Here is an 8,236-nt window from a genome sequence, read left to right on the forward strand (position 1 = left end):
GCAAAAGAACTATGAGATGAGCTGGCAAGTCAATTGGAAGGAGGAGCAAAAACGAAGAAAAATCGTAGAGCTCAATGTCTCAACGAATATACCAACTTCAAGGCTCTTCCTGATGAACCGATTCAGAAGACGTACGATCGTTTCAACACACTGATCAATCAATGTCGACGAAACGACATCTCCAAGATGAAGGAAGAAAATAATGTGTTATTCCTTAAAAGTCTCGGCAATGAGTGGACACAGCTGTCGATGTCCCTCCAAGCAAATCAGGACTTAGACAATTGGTCACTTCATGACGTTTATGAAACACTGGTTGCACATGAGAATGATATATTGAAGATAAAAGTATCCATCAGTGGACCCCTTGCTCTTGCTGTAGAAGAAAAGAATGTTTCAAGGACCTCCACCAGAGACCACAAGAGAAAAGGTAAAAAGGCACATGTAGTAGAATCAGAATCGGAAGACGTGACATCCAAATCAGATGATGATTTCAAAGCCTTTGCTAAGTCTCTGGTCTTGATAACAAAACAGTTCCAGAGAAAGTTAATCAAAAAGCCATTCGAGCGAAGAGACTCCGGAAGGGAGAAGTACCAGCCATCCTATAAAAAGAAGCCGTCAAAATTCTATTAGAGGGAAGAAATAAGAGAGGGAAGAGAAGATAGAGAAGATAGAAGAGAGGAGAAGAGAGAAGACAGAGACAGAAGGAAGAATGATCTTTGCTGCTTCAGGTGCGGAAAAATAGGTCATTTTTCAAAAGAGTGCAGAGGATGACTGGTGAAGGATGCTGATTACTACAAGAACAAGTATAAATATAATCCTAGAGAGCGAAGCCTGATGGCTGAAAAAGAAAATTGGGTGTCTGATTCTTCGTCTGATGAAGAAGATAAGGCACTAATTTGTCTCATGGCCACGTCCAATGCAGAATCCGCCTCTGATTCTGATGAATAGGTATGTGAGTCTTCTGTCGATGAAACCAACTCTGCTCCATCTGAGCTAGAGTTAAGGGTAATGAAACTTTCAGAGGATTTCTTGAAACTCAAGGAAAAATTAATTTTTGAAAAATCTGAAAGATTTAAAGCGGAAAAAGAAGTCAGTTTCTACAAAAGAGAGACTGATCTTCTGACCGAAGAAAAAGCTGAACTAGTCAAGGAAAAGACTCGCATAGCCTCACTTAAAAAATCAGAGGAAGAAAAGCTTCTGGNAGAGACTGATCTTCTGACCGAAGAAAAAGCTGAACTAGTCAAGGAAAAGACTCGCATAGCCTCACTTAAAAAATCAGAGGAAGAAAAGCTTCTGGATTTGAACAAGAAAATAACTAAGGACTTAGAAAAGAAGGCAAATGCCTTAATGGAATCCGAGACAGAGAGGCTTACCTCAGTAGCTCTCAAAGATTTCTTTCAAAAAGAAAGGGAGATTCTTCATCAGAAGCTTCAAACCAATGAACTTCTAATGGAGAAATATAAGGATACCCAAAATGTGTACGAAAAACTTAATGGTCAAAAGGACACTCAAGGGATTGGATTCAATGAATTGGACTCCTTCATCGAAACAAAGAAATCCACCCTTGAATCCACTTTCAAACTTGGATGCATTAAAAAACCTGACTTTTTCCCTAAACCCAAGGCAAATTTCAAAAGGGTTAAAGTCGATGGAAAAATTGTCCTTTTAAGACAGGATTTTGAAAATGTGGTGTACGAGAACAACACATGTAAGAATTCTGATGAAGGGAACGATGCCTCCACACTAGAGACCGATGGAAATCCCATGGTTAAACCAGAGTCTCTGGTCATCGATTCCACTTCATCAGCAAGTGTTGTTGATGAAAAAGAGAATCCTAGTAAGGAGCCGTCATCTGATGAATCGATGAACCATCCAAGTAATATTGGGAGTTCATCTAAGTCACAAGCGATGGAACCCTCAACAGATCATTCTAAAGCATCAACCTCTGAACCCACACCTCCCACAAACATCCATGATAATTTTGATTTCGAGAAATCAACGAGAGACTTTCTTGACTCTGAATCTGAAGAAGAAATAATCTGCGAATCACCAGAGGTCATTGAGGATAAAAAGTCTCAAAACTTCAAACCCTCAGTGAAATATGATGTTCCAGCATCTATGAAAACTTTAGATAAAGGAAAAGAAAAACTGAGTAACACCAAGACTGCCAAAGATACCCCACAAGGCCCAAGTACCTCATCTAAGTTCATTAAGTTTATTCACGCGCAAAAACAGAAGTGGCCTGCCTCTGAAAATTCTAACCACCACCTTTCCTCTCATTCAGCTAAAGAAAAACAGTCCTTCCTCAGGAAAGAAGTAAAGACAAAGCCTTCCATAAATAAAAAATCTGAACCAGATAGGAAGTTTGTAAAAACAACCGATGCTAGGACAGGATTTTCATTCCCTGCATTACATCTTCATTTTCATCGAATAAAAAGAAAGTTAGACATTCATGTCCTAAAAATCTTAATTGCAAATGTCTAGCTCTTTTACAAAACCTGATGAACCATATGTTAACTCACCGATGCATATTTTCCAAACACGTCTATCGCTATAATGTTCAAACCAATGAAAACGTGAAAAAGCCCAAGTCAAAGGGTAAGGGAAATAAAAATAGACCCAAGCCTGCAAAGGCTAAGGGTAATGAAAATCAGGCCACTCCCAAGAGGGCTGATGAAAAGAGAAAGGTCGTATCTCCGACTAACAAATGTGTATGAAGTCCAAGATTCATACAAAAATGATAAGATCTTCAAGAACAAGATGAATGTAATAGTAGAAAGATTAGATCACCCAAATGTAATTGATTTGATTGAGAGAGAGAATTACAACACTAATTCTGATTACAATTCTGCTAATGACTTGGTAATGACAATTACAAGAAAAATACTATTTATACTAAGGAAATAGTAAATCTACACTATTACAAAGCAAGTAAACTAAGGAGAAACTTGAATACAACAATAAAGCTCTTACTCAAACCCAACATTCTCCCCCTTTGGATTCAAGTTTGGACTCTTGTAAATTTTGTCTTTCGAAGTCCAAGAATTTTCTCTAATCTTCTCAGAGCGTTCATGTATTGGATTTTCTCCTCGAGTAGATTTATCACATTGATCAACAAATATCTTTCTTTGGAACTCATCCTTTCTGATTCAGCAGCTCTGTCATTGTTTACCCTTTTCAAGTCAAGCGCCCTTCTCACCAACCTTATCGTACCATTAGAATATTTGTTCAACTCACTAAATCTCATGAATTTCTTCACTTGAAGTTGAGCAAAATATATGACCCCRAACTCTGGCTTTTCAAGAATCATATAGACWGGATAAGCWTCAATATCTTCTAATTCTTGATTTGGTCTTTTCAGATTGATGATCCGTTGATTGTCTTCAAGGCCCATTTGAACATCAATGACCATAGCCAGCTTCACATGACAACGCATAAATCTCTTAATAGCAWCAAGAGCAATCARTTCTCCTTCCTTCCTGTTTGTCATGTTTYTAATTTCGAARTACATATATTCTAGATCTTCCAAGTATAAACTTGAAAAATCAGCTTCGCTGAATCTCMAGATCTGGCCATCTTGTCTAGTCTCAGTAAATATAGGATACCAGATCCTTAGAAGCTATTAAGCATCAATTTGTTTAATCGTGACAACCCGATGCTTGGTACGCACTTCACTTATAGGTAGGTGCTTGGCTTTCAAAAGGTGTTTGTATTCTATGCGGTAATCTTTGGTCTGACGATGAATGCTAAGAACTTTATCACCGCTCAGAGCTTTTCGATGACGGATGAAAATTCCAAAGTAGATATCTTCTAAATATGGCTCTCGGATTCTTTCTCTATCATAACCAGGAAAGTTCGCTCTGATATGAAATGGCCCATAATTTCTGGTGAAGTTTTCAGTAGGATCAACATGTTCTCTTGGAGCAGGAATGTCTGATACATCAGGTAGATCTGTAGTGGAAGATTCTGGGATAGTCTGACGGTCTTCTTGAACAGGAAAAACTGGATCTTCATCATTTATATCAGCTTCAAAATCAAAGTAGATCCCAGTCGACTCATCAATGTTGTCAATGTCTTCTCCAAAATCTTGCTCTCCACCCAGAGTAGTAGAGAACACATCGTTGAAACCCATATTGGCAGACAAGTCCAATAACATCCTTGTTCCTACTGTGGAGTCTGCCGACTTTTCAACCATTGGCTTGATCGTAGGACTTGTCTCCATCTCTTCATCTTCTATTACAATGACCTCAATTATTCTTTCCCGAACAGATTCTGGGGCAGAAGTTTCAACAATAACGTCTTGAGTTGATGGCTCCTCTCTAACCCTTGCAGCTTGCTTAAATGTCTTGGCCAATCTCTGTCTCTTTCTCTCCCCCTCATGACTATCTAGATCATCCGGATCGTCATGCCTTCGTTTAAGAGATATGGCCTGAGACCTGCAAGTTTCTTCCAAAGTAGATACCCATTCAACAAGGGCATCCATTGAACTTTTTTAATCATGGGTTTTGGATGTGATTAACTTGCTAACTTTGGAGAAACTAGAAGTAACCACATCTTGAAAGGCCAAAAACTCTAAGGCTCGAACAAAAGGGTTAACATCTAATTGTTGTTGTAAGAGGCCAACCAAATCTGCATCTTTAGCATCTGGATTTTGAGATGCCATCAATTTTGCATATAGTAACGATTTAAGTTCATCCACCGATTATTCTGGTACTGACGGTTCAGATACATGTGGTGGTGATGGCGCAGATGGTGGCTCTTCTTCTACAATTTCCTTTCCCTTCAGAAGTATTTTAAGACTAGCCATTTGAGCATCCATATTATCTTGAACAGACTTTAGGGCGCCGTCCAGATATTCCCTTGACACAAAGTCAGGTAAACTCACACCTGGATCACTTAGATTACCAGTTGTAACAATAGTTGAATAAACTGTTGTGCCTACGTTCAATGTTGGCATGATATTAGCATTGGTAGGACTTCCGACCTGTCCTTGTGAAATGTCAAAAGACACCACTCCGGTCGTTCCGGCAACTTCACTAAGAACTGCACTTGGAGCAACAGATGCTCTAGACTCATGTGTACCTATGTGTATCGGCTCTAGACTCGAGGTGCACATAATCGAAGTCGTAGGCTGGGGCAGCGGCCTACTTATTTCAATAACTACATTCTCCAAATGAGAAGTAGTTAGCAGATGTGCTCTTTCCCTGTGTTCAATTGAAGCAACTGGTTGTTGAGAACCAGTTGAGTGGATGGGTGGGGTGTGCATTTGGATAGCTGGGCTAGCTATGTCTTGTTCAATACCAACATTCAACAAATGAATGTCAGTAGCAGATGTGGGTGCCCGGCTATGTGTTTCAGCTTGGGAAGGAGCTTGATACTCTTTTTCTGCTCCACTCTCACCCTCTCCATATTTTTCTACGTCCATTTCACTCAATCTCTCAACATTTTCAACTGCAACTCCCTCATCTCCTTCTATGTTGGAAAGATCTTGAAGAATACGATCATAATCATCAACATTGAATGACAAAGAATGTAAGCTCGGACAGGGCTGTTAAGTTGAATATTCTGGAAAAATGTCATCTATATCATCAACCAGTGTTCCAATCAGAATATTATGAGAAGGACCAGTTTGAGCATAGTTGTCCGCTCCATCATCATTATCATCATCATCATCATTATGATCACCAAAAACTGCCTCATTATCGGTTTCAATAGCTTCCGAACTTGAAGAAGTTATAGAAGTACTGTCAGATGAAGTACTATGCTGATCAGACGCTCCCCCCGCCTGTTCACCCCTCTCTATTTCTTTTTCCCTTATCACACTTCCCTGTTCAGGTAACCCTTGTTCCTGAACTCGCTCTTCTATTTCTAACTCCTCTCTCACAACTGAGGCATGGGGTGATCCATGGGCAAATTCAATTGGTTCTGGTTGAGCTATCGGATCTATCACTCTCCTATAGTCTATAACGCACTGAGCGGTCTGATCAGCTAAGGCAATTAGTTCTGGTGGTGGCATTATAGAATCCAAATCTTCTACTTCTGTATGATGTCGAATTCTGGTCATAATAAATGTCGGCCCTTTTTCAGAATTTGATCTGGCCGGAATATCTTCATTAGCATTCATCATAGCCTTAATAAACAATTGCAAAAATCTCTGAAAGGGCACAAACTTCCGGGCTTTAGACGGGAATCTTTTTGCATTGACCAACTCCACCAATTCATTCCATATGACGAAAGCATAGTCATAGTTTCTCGAGAAGACAATGCCATGAAAGAATTTAAGAAATAAGCTACTGCAAGTATCTATGCCCGCTGTCTTTGACGTCAGGCATCTATTCAGAATGGAAAACAACAAATGCCAGATTGATGGTAGGAATCGTCTTTTGAATTGAGTCGGGTTATTCAATTCTGCCAAGTATCCTAAATGTTTGATATCCAAACACAGTTGTTCATCTGATACGAAATCTTCAAAACCAGTAGAGCCTGGTCCGGGCAGACGAAGAATTCTTCTTAGTCGTTTAAACGTCAGACGACTAACATATTCGTCAACTTCTCCTTCAAAATAAATGGTGTCCCCGTCTTTTTCCAAAGTAAGCGTACTCCAGAATTGTTGTAAATACACCATTGGAACAGGTGTATTGGCWGATAAAGAGTATGCTATGGGATGTCCTTTCAGAATTTCTAGGATRATAGGRTATTCRGCTGGCATAGCAAAAGAGAAAACATGGTTATTTGGCTTTATATCTAGGTATTTTATCTGAGGGAATAGTGTTTCGGAAGGAATGGGTTGGCTAGGCGGGTGAATTGGGATATTATCTGATCTGACAGAAGGAACGTGAGATTCCTCGTCAGATTGATGTCTCTGATCTGCCATTAACCTGTAAAAAATCTAAAAAATTAGAACCCATTTTATTCAAGAAATTTGAATTAAAAAAAAAACATAACAAAACAAAAAACAAAAAAAATAGACTCTAAAAAAATTAAACTAAACTAAAAAAATTCACTAAACTTAAAAAAATCATTAAACTAAAAAAAATCACAAGACTTAACAAAACACTTGGCCAAAAAAAAATTGATGATCGGATTAGAAATCCGGACAACAAAGAAAGAACCAACACTTAGAAAAACAAAATTGGTGACCGGATATGGAATCCGGACAACAAAGAAACAACAATAAAAAAAAACACTAAGTCTAAACACTAATCCGGACAACATCAACCGGATTAAGGTTGATCGGAGTAAACTCCGATCACCTTGTCCAGTGAAATATCCGGTCAAAAACAAACACAAATCTAAAACCACTAATACTAAAAAAATTATCAAAAAGAAACAAAAACAAAATAAAAGAAAACTCTTATTTGAAACAAAAAACAGAGTTAAAACCAATTGTTATTGTTTATCCTTTTATGGTTCATTTTAAGGTTCTATTCAATATGATTAATCCAAACAATCCAACACAAGTCCAATACGATCAAGGAAATACGAATAAGAGAATCAAGCAAAGTAAACCTTGATGAGCAATGAGATGAAACAGTAGAATCAATAACAGTCTGAGCGATAAACCAGAGGAATGACCGGAGAAGACGATGAATAGTAAATGGGAGTAAAAAGTAAAAAGTAAACATGAGGCGAATATTTATAGTCAAAGTCAAAAATCATTCAAATTCTAAATCACTCAAGACTTATCCGGATTAGAATAAATCGGTCAAGAGGTGTCCGATTTATAGAATGTGAAATATTTAAGTGTTAATCCGGACAATAAATCGCTCAAGGCATAGACGATTTAAAAGAACACCGGTTAAGACTTGTCCGGTTTAAGGATAAATCGCTCACGGTTCAATCGATTTAGAAATAAATCGCTCAACAAAGAAAGTTAAAAATTAAACTGCTCAAGAATTGAACGATTTAAAGACTTGAAAAAATGATCTCAACAAACGATTTAGGAATTCGGACAAATGAATTCAACGATTTAACAATCCGCTCAATCCCTTGCAAAGTATATCTAATCTTATCCGGATAAGAGTTTATCATATAGCCTTTTGTCCGGATGTCTAAATCGGACAATAAATTAGACAAGTGTTGTCCGGATTAGACTAAATCGGCCAAACATTTATATTTCAAAACTCTATATCTTTCAAAAATTACAATACTCAAAATACATGTAAGAGAAATATAAACTGTTAGTTCAAAACAGATAAAATTCACTCCCCCTCAAAATATGATCAGATAAAAGAAA

The sequence above is a fragment of the Cynara cardunculus genome (assembly GCF_001531365.2).
Source record: "Cynara cardunculus var. scolymus isolate 2C chromosome LG 17, CcrdV1, whole genome shotgun sequence".
NCBI lineage: Eukaryota > Viridiplantae > Streptophyta > Magnoliopsida > Asterales > Asteraceae > Cynara > Cynara cardunculus.